Genomic DNA, 15,843 nt, shown 5'->3' on the forward strand with positions numbered 1-15,843 from the left:
ATTTCCCATTAATTAGATTCTGTTACAATGTTATCATATCCGGTCAGTGAGAACAGTTTAAGTTTAATACTACTTTTTAGTCGTTTGTACACATTGTGAAGAAGAAATACAGCTAATGGTTAGAATAGGTCACCTTTGCTGTGATGATTATAATGAAGATACATTTTACTCTGAGTGGCCAACGTGCCAACCCTACTGATGGGATTTGTGCAGTATCATGGCCAAAATAGCCAAAGTGCTGATCTCCTGTCCTGGAGGCCAAAGCTCAGATTGCAAGGGAGTGTACATCTAGTTGGGTGTGCAAACTACAAAGCAGCATATGATGGCTGGACATAGAAGAAGTGACGCTGGCCCCTTCTGAAGGTAAGAAGGTCAGAATGGAAAATTTCCCTGACTGCAGCTTTTATTAGTACTGTAGGTTTAGGGCTGGCACATCCAGCGACCTTCAGTGGGAAAGTTAATGGGGCTGTTGCCACTTCCTGATTTTCAACTGGAGAAAAAGACAGACAAAAAAGTGTCACAATCCTCCAAGGAAAAGCAAATGCAGGCAGATTCAGCCTTTGAGGAAGGCCAGTTGTGGAGCTGAAACTCCTCATCTAATTTAAATGTAAAAAAAAACTATAGACCTAATTCTCCCGTCACAGAAACCAATGGGTTATTTCCGATTGTCGCTGGAAGGAATCAGAGGATAATTAGGCCTTATGTTAGCACAATGAGAAGGCTGCAGAGTCAGCACTCAAAATTAAGAAAATGTAAAAGTTAAGGTTAGCTACACAGCATGAAATCATTCTCCCTTGTTCGAACATCTGAAAGAGCGTTTAATTACGTGGTCACATACGGTCTTTAAATAATATGGATGGGTTTTTCAAAGGCATAAAAGGAGTTAGGCACCGATGATTCAATGGGCACTTAACTCCCTTAGGATCCTTTCAAATCCTACCCATAATGTAAATTCATTGCACTACACATTACATGCATGTAGGTGTCTGCAATAACTGCGATCACATGCAGTAACTAAAGACTATCAGAACACATATGCATAAAAGGAGGCAGAGTTAAGGTTGTGTGTTCATCCTTAACTTTTGCATTCCTTTACTCGTGAGTGATTAAATGTCCAACTTTAGAAAAGCAGGGTTCTGGAAGTGGGATCTCTTCTAACAGGCATCAGCTGGCAAAGGCCAACTGTTGTTGATCAGGTCACTGTGAAGCCACACACTAGTAGACTTATCATGCACCAGTCAACCAACGGTGAGACTGACCAAATCCTTATACTAAAGTTTTAGATCTGTTTAAGGAACTTAGATTGTCTTAAGTCCTTATATTGGCACAAGCTGTTTAAAATGATCTAAGACTTCAGATCGGTTTAAGCTGCTTATGCAGCTTTAAGGCTTTAGAAAGGTTTAAACTGCTAAAAACATTCCCCCAAAAAAGCAAAATCGGGGAAATTGCAAGGAGTCTGGAGATGCTCATGACACCTTCAGGATATTGTTTTAAGTGTGCACTTGCAAGTGTGTAGATGTATACGGGTATATAAAAGTGTATTTTGCTTGCAATACTAAAAAATAAAGTCAGCCTCTGGTCAAGTAGTACATGCTAAGTCTGCACATACTCAGCTTGCTAATGAGTTCAACTGGCATCAGTTGGCCTTTGATGATTGGTCACCCCCTATGCTTGGCTTTTAAAAAACCTGGAAAGTTAAATGTAAAAACTATGTTAATGCAAAATTATGGATGAATAGTTAAGCAATCAAAAGTCAAGAAATGTGATAGTTATGTAACCCTGGGCAGGGCTCAATGTGTTGAGGGGTTCTTATTTAAAATAAATAAAACTAAGCTCAGGCCCCTACCCAGGGCCATACTGCTACTTCTAGCTCTGGGAAATCAAAATAGAGCCTCCCCGGTCACCTTTCTAGGTGATTCCTCCTCACTCACGAGCACTCAGGAGAACTTGGGCACATGGAACTACAAGTCCCTATCCTCAAAATAAAAGGTAAAGGCCAGACACCAGAATCTCGATAACCATATGTTTACTTACATACAATAAAATGAGCCAAACCCAGTCGGAGTTCAGGAGTATTGCAGCTTCAAGTATTACTTGTCTGGCTCGTCAAGTTCCAGAACTCTTAGGCTACATCTACATCACACACAACTTTGGGCAGTGTGCAGTGTACATATAGCTCCACGCCACATTAAAAAGCAGGTTGCATCCACACTGCAGTGTGTAGCTACGTGTGTCAGTGAAAGGCACAGGCAGGGGGTAGAAAGCGGGACAAGATTCAGCAGCTTCCTGCTGCGTCAAGGGAAGGGGGGGGCCTGAGCTTTTCCCAGCTGCCTCCCCCTTGCCCACTCCCAGAGTGTTTTCCTGCAGAAGGGAAAGGCTCTGGCAGGGAGGAGGCAGTGGGACACTACACGGCTAAAAACAACAGCATGGCCGGGGAGGCAGAGCTTGGGCAAGTAGAGAGTGTGAAGGGCTTGGCTTTATTCTGCTTGCCTACCCCGTGCCCCATCGGCTACTCTGCTATTTATATCCGTGTGGGGGGGCTATGCAGGGATGTACACTACACACCGCCGAAAGTGCTGTGTAGTGTAGACACAACCTAAGGGTACGCCATCCCTACAGGCAAAAAAAACATTGGTATGTTCTTAACTCAGGTTAGCTACCCCGCGTTAGCCAACACACGCCAATTACAGAGTTGCTGTGTCTTCGCTGCTATTTTAATTCAAGTTAGCTAAACCAGTTAAGAACACACCCTTTTCTTAGCGTGAAGACACACACACAATCCCCATCCACCTCAAACCCCACTCCTGGATCTAATTAAGACTCCGGGGTGGTCAGTGAGGTATCAGAGAGTGGCTCTCCTCTGCCTGTCTGCTCCAGTCAAGAAAGTCTGCACCACCAGGTCCCTCTCTGATGTGCAGCTGCCTGCCCCAGTCCTGTGACATGAGCTCTGCTGCTCCTGGTCAGATCAGGCCCCACTGCGACATTCAGCTCTGCGCTGCCACCCTCTATCGGTGCACTGTGATGTTAGTGCTGCATCACCGTCGCTGGTCTGGGACGTCAGCTCTGCACCACCCCCATTCCAGTCCAGCTCTGCTGCAAAGCCAGCTCTGATCTGCTGCCACCAGTTGAGCTTAGCCTCGCCTGGTCCAGTCCCATTCTGCCCCACTCCATACAGGGTTCAGAATCACCAGGAAACCGAGAGCAAAAAAAAAAACAAAAACCAACTGATGGTAAGAATCCCCACTCCCTTGGGTACAGCTCCTGGTCTCTAGGATAGAGTCCTCTGCCCTCTTCTTGTTGCACTTGAGCTCCATTCCCAAACCAGAGACCACTACCTGAAAGGAAGGGTGACACACTTACTCCTGGGCACATTTCCTACAATTCCTATGCCCTCCTATGGGCACAGTTACAGGAACAGTTATCATTTATTCAGTCAGAACAGACAAATTCCAACTAAAGCAACAAAACCCCGGTATGTAGAACTATGGGTAAACAACATTATCATTCATGTAAGAGGCTGACAAGAGATGGTTTTCTCCCTTTTCCCCTATAGAGGGAGCAGAGAGTTCCATCCTGCTAAGCCTTCTAGCTCTGGGCCTTACAGTTACATTTGAACAGCCAGCCTTATTTCAGCATTTGCATATATGCACTAAGATACAGAGCCATGCTCTGCTCTCATTTACACAAACATAAATCCAGAGTGACTCCCCTGATGTCAACACCCTTTAATTATGGCTCATTATGGCTTATGGATCATGGCTTATTTTAGGGCACGTCTATGGGGGAGCAAATAGCCTCTTCGAACAGAATTACAACAGTGCAAATTAGGGACCTTTAAATTTGCATCTGCAGCATGGAGGAGTTACATGGCAGCACATTGATGTGCACTGCTGTTCCCACCCCTGGAGACCGAACTGCGGGCAGTGCAAACATGCCCTTAGCTCTATATGTACAAAAGGCTGTAGAAAACACTGTATTGCATGAGAAAGAACACATATACAAGGGGAAGAATTAAGGCTACATGTTCAACCTAAACTTCTGCATTGCTTAACTGTGCAACCTTAACACTGCATTAACACAGACTTTGGTTTGTCTGAATTTGTATTATGTTAGTGGTTGTTACCCGATTGATTATCAGAGTATTCAGTCATGGAAAGTGAAAGAGGCTTTCTGATAACCAACTCTTTCCCCTCACCCCGTTTTTGTGAATCAGAAGTATGCTTCGTTAGAAACAGTTCATGTACAGGAGCTGCATTCACAATGGCAAATGCTGAGCAAAACACAAACGATCACGGAGGAACACACATCCATATAAATGGCTGTGGAGTAAGCATTAGAAGCAGGTGTGCCTACGGATACCTACTGTATACACCGGCACAAGGAAAGCCTGACCTTTCATCCAAAGACCCATTATGTTTTCTTCATTAAGGGGCACGAAAGAGGAAAACTGCCGTGCCAATCATTCACATTCATAAGAATATGTGGCACCCCGAAAAAAACGTATGGAATTCTTATCAATACCAAGTAATAATACTTTCCACTGATCCATTGCTTTGCATCTGTGGATCTACATTTGTTTTCCAACCAATAATCATTTAAGCCTTACAAAAACTCAGTGAAATATGTACCATTACACTCTGAGAAACAAGTATGTGCACTGTCTAGTCTTTAGTTACAAAGCAAGTCAGTCACAGGGCTGTGAATAAAACCCAGACGTTCTGACCTAACCACTGGACAACAGTCCCTCCAATAATGGAAATTCTACCTGCAGATCTTCAGCAGCATGAGTCTTGTGGTCTCTATTTCAGATGGCCGAAGGAATTAAGGAGCAGAAATGCAGTTACTGCTGTTTTTTCTTGCAGCTCTTCGGTTACATAACATAGCAATGAAAATTCAAATGTACAAATCACCGCTGGTGCTGTTATGCAGCTTTGTCATGACATGCTTCACCCTTATGTCAATAAGCTTGCAACACCATTCCAACTATATTAGGAACTTTGGGAATTGAGTTATTTTCCTGGGCTTCCTGCTAAAAGTTTGTTTTCTAGAACACTTCCGAGTGACATCATCATTCACAACATATTTGCATTTGCAATACTGGTCAACCTGCAGGAACACTGATCAGTGCCAGTTGCCGGGGCTCTTACAAATCAGAAATACAGGTTCTGTGAATGAGGGGTGAAATAAGTGGTCACTCCTATCAGCCAACCACACATCCACTGGAATGGAAATATACTCAAACAAACAACCAGCCACCCACAAGTTCTTACAACTCTGTACTTCACTCACTAATAAAAAACTCCCCTCCCCTTGCAACTTAATGCACAGCCACCTCTGAACCATTTAATAACACCAGATATTGGAACTGTTGCAAAAGCGTGTGAGCCAAAGCCATCGGCTCCATGACAAAGTTCAAAAGTGCATTTCCCTCCAGCCATCAGATGGTTCCAAACATTTTTCTTCTCTACAGACTGAAAGTCTGATAAGTGAAAGCTAATTGGCTTTGTCTCTGTAATTTTCTAAAAGGCACATGCCTTCCATTATCATCATCTAGTATTTGTATTATGTAGTGCCTCGACACCCCAATCAAGTTCAGGGTCTTACTGTGCTAGACCCTGTAAACATATATCGTGACAGACAATCCCTGTCCCCTAACTCTAACTACACAAGATGGACAAGGGGTGGGACAAAAGATATATTATCATCCTCATTTATTTATTGGGAACTGAGGCACAGAGATTAAGCAATTTGCCCAAAGTCACATAGATTGCCAGTGGCGGAGCCAGGAACTGACTCCAGATCTGACCCAGTCTTGTAAACATAATACCATAATTCTTCTACCTTTTCATACTACGTTTGTTTTCCAAACAACAACAATATAATAGCAATATTCTTATGTAGGAGTGTAAGATCCCCAGGGCCAAAGTCATATGTTTTCCTTGTCTGTAGAGCACAAGGGGCTGTATAAATAACCAGAATGCCAGCATCTGTGAAGTGTATATCTGTATTTTAATCCAGGGATGATCAGTTTTTGAGAATCATTGAAACCAGAAGTTATTCTATGCATTTTTACATGTAATGCAGTGAATCTACTGGAAAGCATGTGTAATTCCAGTCCAGCTAACTTCATAATCCTCCCAAAAGTGTGACTAGTAGTTAATGGATTTGGAGAGCACAAATGACTTTCCGTGGGACATGAGCTCCAAAGTCACTTAGGTGCTTTGGAAAATTCAATCCTTACTCTTTTGGGAGTTGAGCCTGAGCCACAAACATCAAGATATGAATCTAACCTTTCCCAAAATTCAGGGGAATTCATCAGTTTCGCATCATGGAAAAATAAAACCCAGTGATATTTATTACATAGTTGTGTGGGTTTATAAACACTTTACAAGGATACAAGAAAATACATTTTCTGACCAAATAAATACAAGACAAGGCACAGGATAACATCTCAGGAGCAGGGCACCCAGCTCTGCTGAACAAAGCAAATCTCAGCTGGGATTCTCAAATGCTGCCCATTATTTGGAGATATGACTACTTTCCCCTTTTTCTGCAAAACCTGCCATTGACTGATTACAGACCAAAGAATTCAAGCACATTGTCAATAGTCCTAAAAGCATCCAACAGCCTACATACAGTGACAGGGCTACACTTTCCATTCATTATTTGACACATCTTCCACAAATCTGGGACTTACAACTCTGTAGGCCATATATCCATGCACTATCTCCATGAAGCAGAATCTGCTTTAATAGATTAACGTGTCCTTTTCATCATTGTCAAAGCTCTTCCAAAGCTTATGGCTCTCCAATCTGTCCAATGAGACAGCCTCATTGATCTGACTGTTACATTTTTCATATAAAACCTCGCCCCTGTTTCTTGGTAGGATTAGTCCCTACCTCCACAGAGACCTCAGAATATGAAGCCACTCTAATGGCCTTCCTTCAAATTTGCCATCAGCACAAAGCACTCCGTCCTTTCACCTGAGACCATCTGGCCAAGTATCAGACTCATTATTCCCATAGGTAATACAAAGAAATTATGCTGTAATGGATTATAATATATTTGACTACACCTGTGATTAATTACACGTAAGGTGGGAATGATTTGTGCTTTTTGGAGCTGTTCCTGCTCTGTCGGAATGTGGTTTGTTTAGCAATCCTACTGTTTATTCATCTCTAGCAACAGATGCTTGGCAGAATGAAACCGACATGCTTTTTAAAAAATATAGTAAGACCACTGCTCAAACTGATTTTGAGTTGCAGGCCCTCAAAGTTCACCTGACTGAATATCAACCTGAATCATTTTGGCACAAACTTTCCCCTAACATTCACTTTCAGCCATAGACCAGGATTGGAAAATGTCAGACTGAACATTTCAGAAAGTTATAAGCAAACGAAAGTAGGGGAACGGAATGGAAACACACTTGCAACCTGAACTATTGTGGCTACTAATGTTCTCCCTACAGTAAGATGCAGATGCATGTGGCCTTTTTACCACAGTGAGATGTCAGGAAGGGGGAAGAGTCTGTATACAGAGAGACTGAGAAGTGAGGGATGGGGGTCTATTGAGTCACAGAGCTTTAGGCAAGAATAGACCACCAGTTCACCTAGTCTGACCTCCTGTCTACCACAGGCCACCAACACCATCCAACACCGGCCCATTAAACCCAACAACCAAAATTAGACCAAAGTATTACAGCTGACAGGAGACTAGACCATTATGTGTCACAGTCAGAGCACAGGAGGGACAGAGGTTCACCAGGCCTGAGGCCCCTGCAATGGCAAGGAAATGATTAACTGAGATATACCCAGATAATCCTGGCATGTGACCTGCACCCACACATTGCAGAGGAAGGCAATGAAAACCCAAGGACCCTGCTAACCTGACCTGGGGGAAAATTCTTTCTTGACCCACCATATGGCGACCAGTTAGACCCTGAGCAGGTGAGCAAGAACCAGCGAGCCAAGAGAGACAGAGTGCCCAGTGGTACCTCAGAGCCCTGGCCCACCCCAGTCAATGTCCCATCTCCAGCCACGGCCATGCCTGATACTTCAGAGGAAGGAGATAAAAACCAACAACACACTGGGGAAGAGATGTAGTTGCAGAGGTAAAGTTGTCTCTGGAATGCTCATTGTGAAATTTTATACATGAACATTTTGAAAAGATTGTATGAATTGTGAGGACATTTGAATATTTATCAACCCAAACTACTTGTTTCCAGTCCTACAAAAGATTCTTTTAACAGTAACATTTCTTGGCATACGTACTGCATGTTTCAACTCTTCGAGTAACTTGTAACGTGTTAAGAAGGTAAAAACATTTTTTGTTTAATGTACATAAGTTCTGAAGGCTTTTGTCTGAGATTTTATCTATGTTATTATGAGTGGAGCAGTTTTGAATTTAGGGGTGACTATTGTTTTTCATGGAACTCACTGTAAGATCAGGAATCACTCATTGGCTTAGACAAGTGGTCCCCAACCTATCACCCTGTGAAGCACCAGTACACCATGGAGTCCTTCCTGGTGGATCATGGAGAACTGTCTGGTCAGGTGGTGCTTGCTCTTCCTTTTTGTTTCCACTTGCTAAACTTCTTTAACAGATACTTTAAACACTTCCAAAATTCCACTCTTCCATATAAGTAGTTGCTATAGCCACACAGATGTTACAAGATCAAAAACAGGCAGGAGACAATCTTCCTACTAAATATTAGTCCATGCCATGAAAACAGCTGGGATCCCAAGAGTTAGACAATCTGATTGGTGAACCTGATTCCAGCTCTCAGTAATACAAATTACTTAAGACGTGAACAACAGAATCTGATTCATCACATGACTATTTTGCAGGCAGTCATGAGCCAGTTTTTCTCTTCTGTATGTAACCATAAGGATTATTTATAAAATAACACATATTCCTCAAAGCATTTTTTTATGATTGCAGGTGACCAGTGAATGCTCAGTCATGCAAAAAAATAGCAGGGACTGGTGTCTACAGGAGTTGGGACTCCTCATTTTTATTCTCAGCTCCGCCAGTAACTTGCACACAGATCTTAGCCAAGTCATTTCCCCCATCTGCCTCATTTTCCACACAGAGTAAGAAGAGAGAGTCCTAAATGTTCAAAAAAAGTGTATATCACCTCCTTCCTCCCTATCAGTTAGAAAGGGAGACCAAAGGTGAGCCAATACATGGGTTAAGTAGTTGGTATATCTCTACCCTCAGCACAGACGTCTTGAGTCTTTCAAAGGTCCAGATGAAGAAGTTGGGGCCTATCAGTTCTGACATCTCTGTTGGAATAGGGTCAATAATCTTTACACATGGTTAAGCAGCACATTGTCCTTTATCTGAACCTCACTTTGCTACAGACAAACTAGAGGCGACACTAACTAGGCCACCAAAGAAATAAATATAGTAGGGTTTAAGATTCTTTTATGATCATGATTATTTAGTATTTGTATTACCATGGCACCTAGGAGCCCCAGTCATGGACCAGGGTCCCATTGTGCTAAGCATTGTAAAAACACAGAGCAAAAAGACAGTCCCTGCCCCCTCTTTGGTGCATCCTGCTAATGGGCAACACACATACTTCTCAGTCAAACCAGCTGTAGGTGCTTAGTTGGTGTGTTGAGAAAGCCGGATGTTTTTAGCCACAAATCAGCGCAGATTCGTTTTCATTTCCACCATACAGTGGAAAGTGACTTGCTCCCAGCTGGTCCAATTACAAATGACAGGTTTGGGTCAGTGTTGTATTACTATTCTCCTTACCCTGTTCCATTCCTCACCAGCTTCACGTCATGAATGAAGAGAGCGAAGACTCATGGCAATTACTGGACCAACCAAAATCTAGTTGCAAATCCTGAACTAAGCTAATGAAATACAGGATGAGGAGAAGGCAAAGCACTCTCTACACCAGGGCTTTTCAAACTGGGTTTCATGAAAACTGTTTGGCACATCCACACAATGTCTGGATTTTCCTTAAAAAATGTCTTACATTTACATCAAATGTATTTAACAGGACGGCCATATTTTTTTCCAGGATTTTTGTCAGGATCTTTGAGAATCTCTTGCCTTAACCATGGCTAAGTATAAAAACTAGCACACACCAGATTTTGGAGGCATTCAAGGGGGCTCAGGTATCTCTTTTCAATGGCCTTGATTTCCACACCCAGCAACGACCATCTGCCCAGAACGGTCCATTCTTGCCGAAACATCGGTTTAGACTATCAGGCTGGTCAAAGTCAAATTTCAGAATTTTCAACATCTGTGTCATTCTTGTAAACCATTATTCACCACACTTACCTCTTAGTGTGTGGGTACGCACATATACATCTACAGCAGTTTACAAACACTACAACCAAAAGGACCAGTAATTTCCTATCCGATTGTGGTGCTGCGCTATGACCCAGCCTCTAAAAGGTGCTCAGAGTGATGAACTCCATTCCTATCTTTTCCTTTTCATCCCCAGGAGTTGGAGAATAACAATAATCTGATTTATGGAGGACCTTTCTTACCCATAGTACTTTAGAAACTACATACAGCATTATACAGGAGTTACTGCAGGTCCTTTTTGAATGCAGCCACCTTTGGCGTGTAATAAAATAGCTATAGTATTCAGCAATACTATAGAACCACTCACAACGAGAAGTAAAGTTAATTACATCCAAATGAAATTGCAGGGGGAATTTTGGGAGGAACAATCAAGCTACCCAACCTGCAATTTGGCCAGAACACCGAGTTTCCCCTATTCTTGAAAAAAGGAGCCATGGAATCTTTAATGACCACGCAGAGATGAGAATCTTGATGTTATATCTTGTCAGCAGCACACCACCGCCTGATACCGGGATGGAACAATGGTTCTAAAGTGACTCAGTAGGAAGATCATCTCCTATTGAGTCACCAAGACCACTTTCCTGCAGCTCCTAGAGGGTTTTTTTGGAGGTTTCACATCCAAACACTATGTCTCAACAATACTGCCAACCCCTGCTAATCTGAGTTTACTGAAGTCCCAAGATTGGAAATGAACAAGGTCTCTCACATGGCAACGCTTCACATGACGAGCTGTGCAAACAGGCTGGCTAAAACAAAATAAATAAATAAACCCACTTTGTCTGCTTCCAGCCAAGAGGATTCATGCCCCCTTGAGTGGAAACAAAATCTTGAAAATAATCTATAAAACAGCAGCGCTGAGGCTTCAGTTCACTGACAGTCATGCTCCTAGAGTAAAACCAGAAACAGACTCTTGTCTCTGCAGAAACAATGCCCCATAACTGAGCTGAGGCTTTTGGGTCCACTATGGGATATGCCAGAGTTGTTGAAATACAGGTTATTTTTTGCCCGCAAAATATGAACTTGGATAGTCACAAGTTCATGATAGGATTCAGAGTTGCCATTTCTGGAAGGGAAGGAAGAGGAAAGGGAGAGAGAGAAAGAGAGAGAGAGAGAGAAATAGGTGCACACATGCATGCACGCACACTGCAGAAGCAATCCTCAGAATCTCCAGGGCAGAGTAGCCAAACAGTGAGCAGCAGCACAGGTAAAGGACTGGTGGAGGAGAACTTAAAGACAGTTCTGGTATGTGGTGAGTGACTCAGAGGAAGAAACAGGGTTTGTAGGAACATTCTCAGATCAACACAATCACTGAGCCAACAATTTGTTTTAATCAGACTGCATGCACATTATTCACCCAGGTCCATGAATTCCTAATTAAAGTCATTGGTGGGCAGAGATTATTCATATTCAGATTCACACATACACACACAGTTAAGGTTGCTTTATAGCGGTTAGGTTATATAGCCACAATTCTTTTTTTTAGGGGGACTCCCTGGGGTGTTCCTATGATATAGCTGGCATGTGTCATGCACTGAATGCTCTTGGCTTTTACAATTAATCAATGGCAAACTTCTTGTAGACCATTTCCCGAATACCTAGTAAAAAATGAATGGTCTTTTCTACAATAGCCACCTATACCCTAACACACACAACAAAATCCCCATTGTTCACAAAGGTACTTGAAGATCTCAAGATCTATATCCAGAGCTCCAAGAGCTAAATTTTGCCCGCAGAGGTTCATAGCAATGAAGTCAATGGGAGCTCACGCATAAGGTGAGAGCAGATTCTGGCCCCAAAAGAGCCCTCTGCAGTCGCTGCTGCAATTCCAGTCTTGCAGTTCGGTGAAACGCGGCAGACAACTGAGTGCACGAACAAGACACGCAGGCAGGTACTGCATGAGGTTGCTGTGCAGCGGCTGCGGAACAATGTCACAGGAGCCCGCCAAAAATCTATGAAGGCTACAGCTCATAGCAAAGGACAAGCCCATGAAGGAAGCAAAATCCTATCACTGGCTGGATCCAAATATTATCTGGAAAGGTAGAAGGAGAAGTGCCAGTGACCAAGCTTTGTGTAGGAAAGAGAGCATTGAAATTCAATTATGGCCAGGGATTTGCCTGTGAAAATGAGGGATGAATCAAATCCCCCCTTTTTTACACTGGATGGAACATCAATTAGTAGCTCTGGATATTCACCAGAGACAGGGTATGAACACCAGATATGAAAACAGAACAGGGCCTTTTCATACCAACTCAGCATAGCCTTGAGTGATGGTACAATGGCTGGTACTAGCAGGATGAGACTTCCCAGAGAGAGACACATGCCCATTTTTCCTGAATGCAATGCTCAGGATCTCTGCAAGGGGTAAATCTCTCCACACAGCAGCATGTCAATCTTATTCTTAGCCAGCAGACAAGGCATTTTACTTCCACCCACATTGGCCTCCTCTGTTCTACGAGCAAAATCTGGCTACATTTTGACAAAATGAAGTTGCTGTCAATCGACAATGAATTCATGCGACAGCCAAAGCTAATTAAAAAAGAACGAACAGCAGCGTAGATGTCTGAGCGTGGCACAGACAGGGTTACACTTTTGATGTATGCTGATTGACACTGCTAAGGTTACTTCAGGCTCCCAGATCTCACCCATCACGCCATGCACAGCAGTGAACTCAGCCCACCCAGGGAATACACAGACACACGCGCACACACACACGCACACACAGCATACAGCATCACAGCCCAACAGGCTGTCTCAACAGCAACCTGACACCTTTCATAAGGAAAGCGCAGGCAAAATGGAATCTCGCCATGCTGTTCTCCAACTGTAGCAATAGTCAAAAATACTACACCACCACCACACACATTCGCAGACACACACAGAATGAAAAACCCCGGTGCCTACCTTGGCTGCGTGACGGCAGGCAGATTCTGTACTGTTTTGGCTTGGTGATTGTTCCCTTCTTTATGAAATGTTCTGATCAACCAATGCTATTTGCCTTCTTTCATTAGCACCTGTTTCAAGTAAGGGAGGGAAAAGCTCATTATGAGACCAGCTTCCTCTTAAAATAAAAATCAGATTAGTGGATTGACTTTGCTGGATAATAACAATGGCAATAATAAAACAGGTACATTAGAGCCACAAACTAGGCAGTTTAATAATGGGAGATCCTGCAGGTTGTGAGCATGCTCCAGCCGGAACAAATCCTTCCTCTGTTATTCCTCTGAATAAAAATAAACCATGAGCAAGAAACCCAAACGGAAGCTTCCTCCTCGAATCCCTGCCGCTGAAAAATATGTAATAAATTCAGCCTGAAGACGGAGAATCTAATCAGCAGCTGTTTTCTGGATCCAAAGCCAGCCAAAGCCTCTCTTGTCTTTTCCTACTATGAGTCTAGGCCTTTTTGAAAAGGGTTTTAACCTTTTAAAGCTACAGTACACCAATTATCACTTCTGAAGAGCTGTCACTCAGTGCTCAAAAAAGCCCAGCCACACAACCCCAGAAGAGGGAACAGACATTGTCGGAGCGAATGATCTCTCTAGATTAATGCCGTTATCATCGCCACAGGCTTTAAGAATGTAATCTTTGCGCTGGGTAATAAAAAAAATAACTGATAAACTGGGCATTCAGCTGCAGGATATGTAGAGTCACAACACAAATCAATCGCCATTCCTGACCACACACACTGAATTCCCCTTACACAGCCTCTTATTTCTAGGGCTAGTGGGTCTTTGGCAGAAATAGGTAGGGAGGCAGCCGCTCTCCCCCACTTGCTGGGAGAGGGTGAATGATCTTGGGAGAAGAGCCCCTGTCAAGTACTTACCATCCGAACTAAGATGGGGGCTCAAAGTTTGAAAGGGGCAGTTTCTGGCCTGGAATAAAACCTTCCTCCCAAAGCACTGTCCTCCCCCGAGCAAACCCACCTACATAAGGAAATTAAACCCCCCTGACCAGCCCAGCCCAGCCCTCCGCTACTGCCCAGTTCAATGGCTCGGCTCATCACATTCCTGGGGCGCTTCCAGAGGAAGCGAAGCCGGAGCCAGGCGCAGCTCCTCCGAGCACTGTTTCCTGCTCCGTTGGAGCAAAAAAATAAAATAAAATAAACGGAGCTGGAGGGGAAAGCAGCAGGCAGCCGCCCGCCCGGTGCCCGGGGGCGGGGAGGGAGCTGATGCACCCGCGGTACTTCGAGGAAAACAATCGCAGCCGCCCACTGCAGCCGCCGCCCCCCCGCCGCCCTGCCGGCTCCAGCCCACCTGAGCATCCTCGGCCGGCGGGCGAGTCGCAACCTCCCGCCGGGGCGCTGTCACTCGCAGCCCGCCCGCTCCGGCTGGCGGCGCAGCCCTGGGGGTGCAGCGGCGGGCGGACAAACCATTGCAACCCAGCGGTCCCTGCTCTTCTTCTTCTTCGTCTTCCTCTCCCCCCCCCCTCCTCCTCCTCCTCCTCCCCCTCCTCTCCCCCCCGCGGCGCTCAGCAGAGCATTATCATATTTCGCCTGTCGCGGCTCCAGCTCGCGGCCTGCGCGCGCCAATCGGCTGGGCCCGGGCCCGGCCCGCCGGAAACGTCAACAGCCGGGGAGCAGCCGGGGCCGGCCCCGCACCGCGCGCCGGGCTCGCTCCGCTCCACCTCCACCTCCACCTCCCCCCGCGCGCGGGACCCGGGCTGGGCCGAGGCGCTCACCGGGCCCAGGGGCAGCCCGCCTGGCTCCCTCTCCGGGCGGGCGCGGGCGCTGCTCAGAAGCAAGCGGGCTTCTCCGGCCAGCTGCCGCCGGAGCAGGAGCAGGAGCCGCCTCGCCCCTCGCTTCCCCTCTCGCCGCTGCCCCGCGGAGGCCAGCGCGCTGCGCTCCGCATCGCCGGGGCTCGCTCCAGGTGCGCCGCGGATCCGGCCGAGCCGCCGGCGTTGGAGGCGCTCCTGAGTCCGCCCGCCCGTCCCCGCTACCCCGTGTCTCGGTGGCTCCCAGCCCCTAGTTCATCAGCAGCAGAGAGATTCCAGAGGCAGAGATCGGGATCTTCCTGTACTAAGGGATCCGACTGTTCCAGCTGCAGTTTCCCTTCCTCCCCCCCCCCCCCCTCCCCACCTGCAGTCCTAGCAGAGCTGGGCAAATCATTAACCGTTCGTATATTGGATTGCAATCACTTCCACGCACACACCGGTCGAAACGTTTTCTAATCCACGGGTTGTCTGAAATGATTGGTTCATTTCTCCTGCACATCATTCCTGACCTGCAAACTGTGAATATTGTTCAGCTGGACGTGGGGTGCTTAGTCACATGGGATTGTTTCTGTTTCCTAACTGGGCAGTTTAGGTAAACTGGCTAACGCAGCAAAGATGGTGAATTTTGCAGTCTGATATACACCATTCAAAAAGTGTTTTGGGGCAGACAGCCAAGTTTAAAATTCATTTCTAATAAGTGCATCTGGATCTAGGCATTTATGTCACACTCCTGACAGAATTACCTGGATCCCTCATATAGTCCAGCTTATGTTCATCTGTTGGGTTTTTCACCCTTCTGCCAACAGATGA

At 45.2% G+C, this 15,843-nt stretch overlaps 1 protein-coding gene across 4 annotated transcripts in view; it reads right to left on the bottom strand.

The window, feature by feature from the left end:
- The window catches only part of HIVEP3 (HIVEP zinc finger 3), a 362,964-nt gene extending 347,500 nt beyond the window's left edge, over positions 1-15,464 (bottom strand). For 2 of the 4 annotated variants that reach the window (XM_067530819.1, XM_067530814.1), the window contains exons 1-2: positions 15,001-15,285; positions 13,228-13,337 (exon numbers count right to left, since the gene is read on the bottom strand). The gene's annotated coding sequence lies outside the window, so the exon portion shown is untranslated. Of the gene's footprint in view, positions 1-13,227; positions 13,338-14,576; positions 14,719-15,000; positions 15,286-15,397 lie in introns of those variants that run through there. The other 2 variants (XM_067530818.1, XM_067530815.1) reach the window with 2 other exon arrangements.
- Between the last annotated feature and the right edge of the window lie 379 nt (positions 15,465-15,843).

The sequence above is a fragment of the Emydura macquarii genome, unplaced genomic scaffold (assembly GCF_026122565.2).
Source record: "Emydura macquarii macquarii isolate MOO-44397 ecotype Brisbane River unplaced genomic scaffold, CSIRO-AGI_Emac_v2 contig_3113, whole genome shotgun sequence".
NCBI lineage: Eukaryota > Metazoa > Chordata > Testudines > Chelidae > Emydura > Emydura macquarii.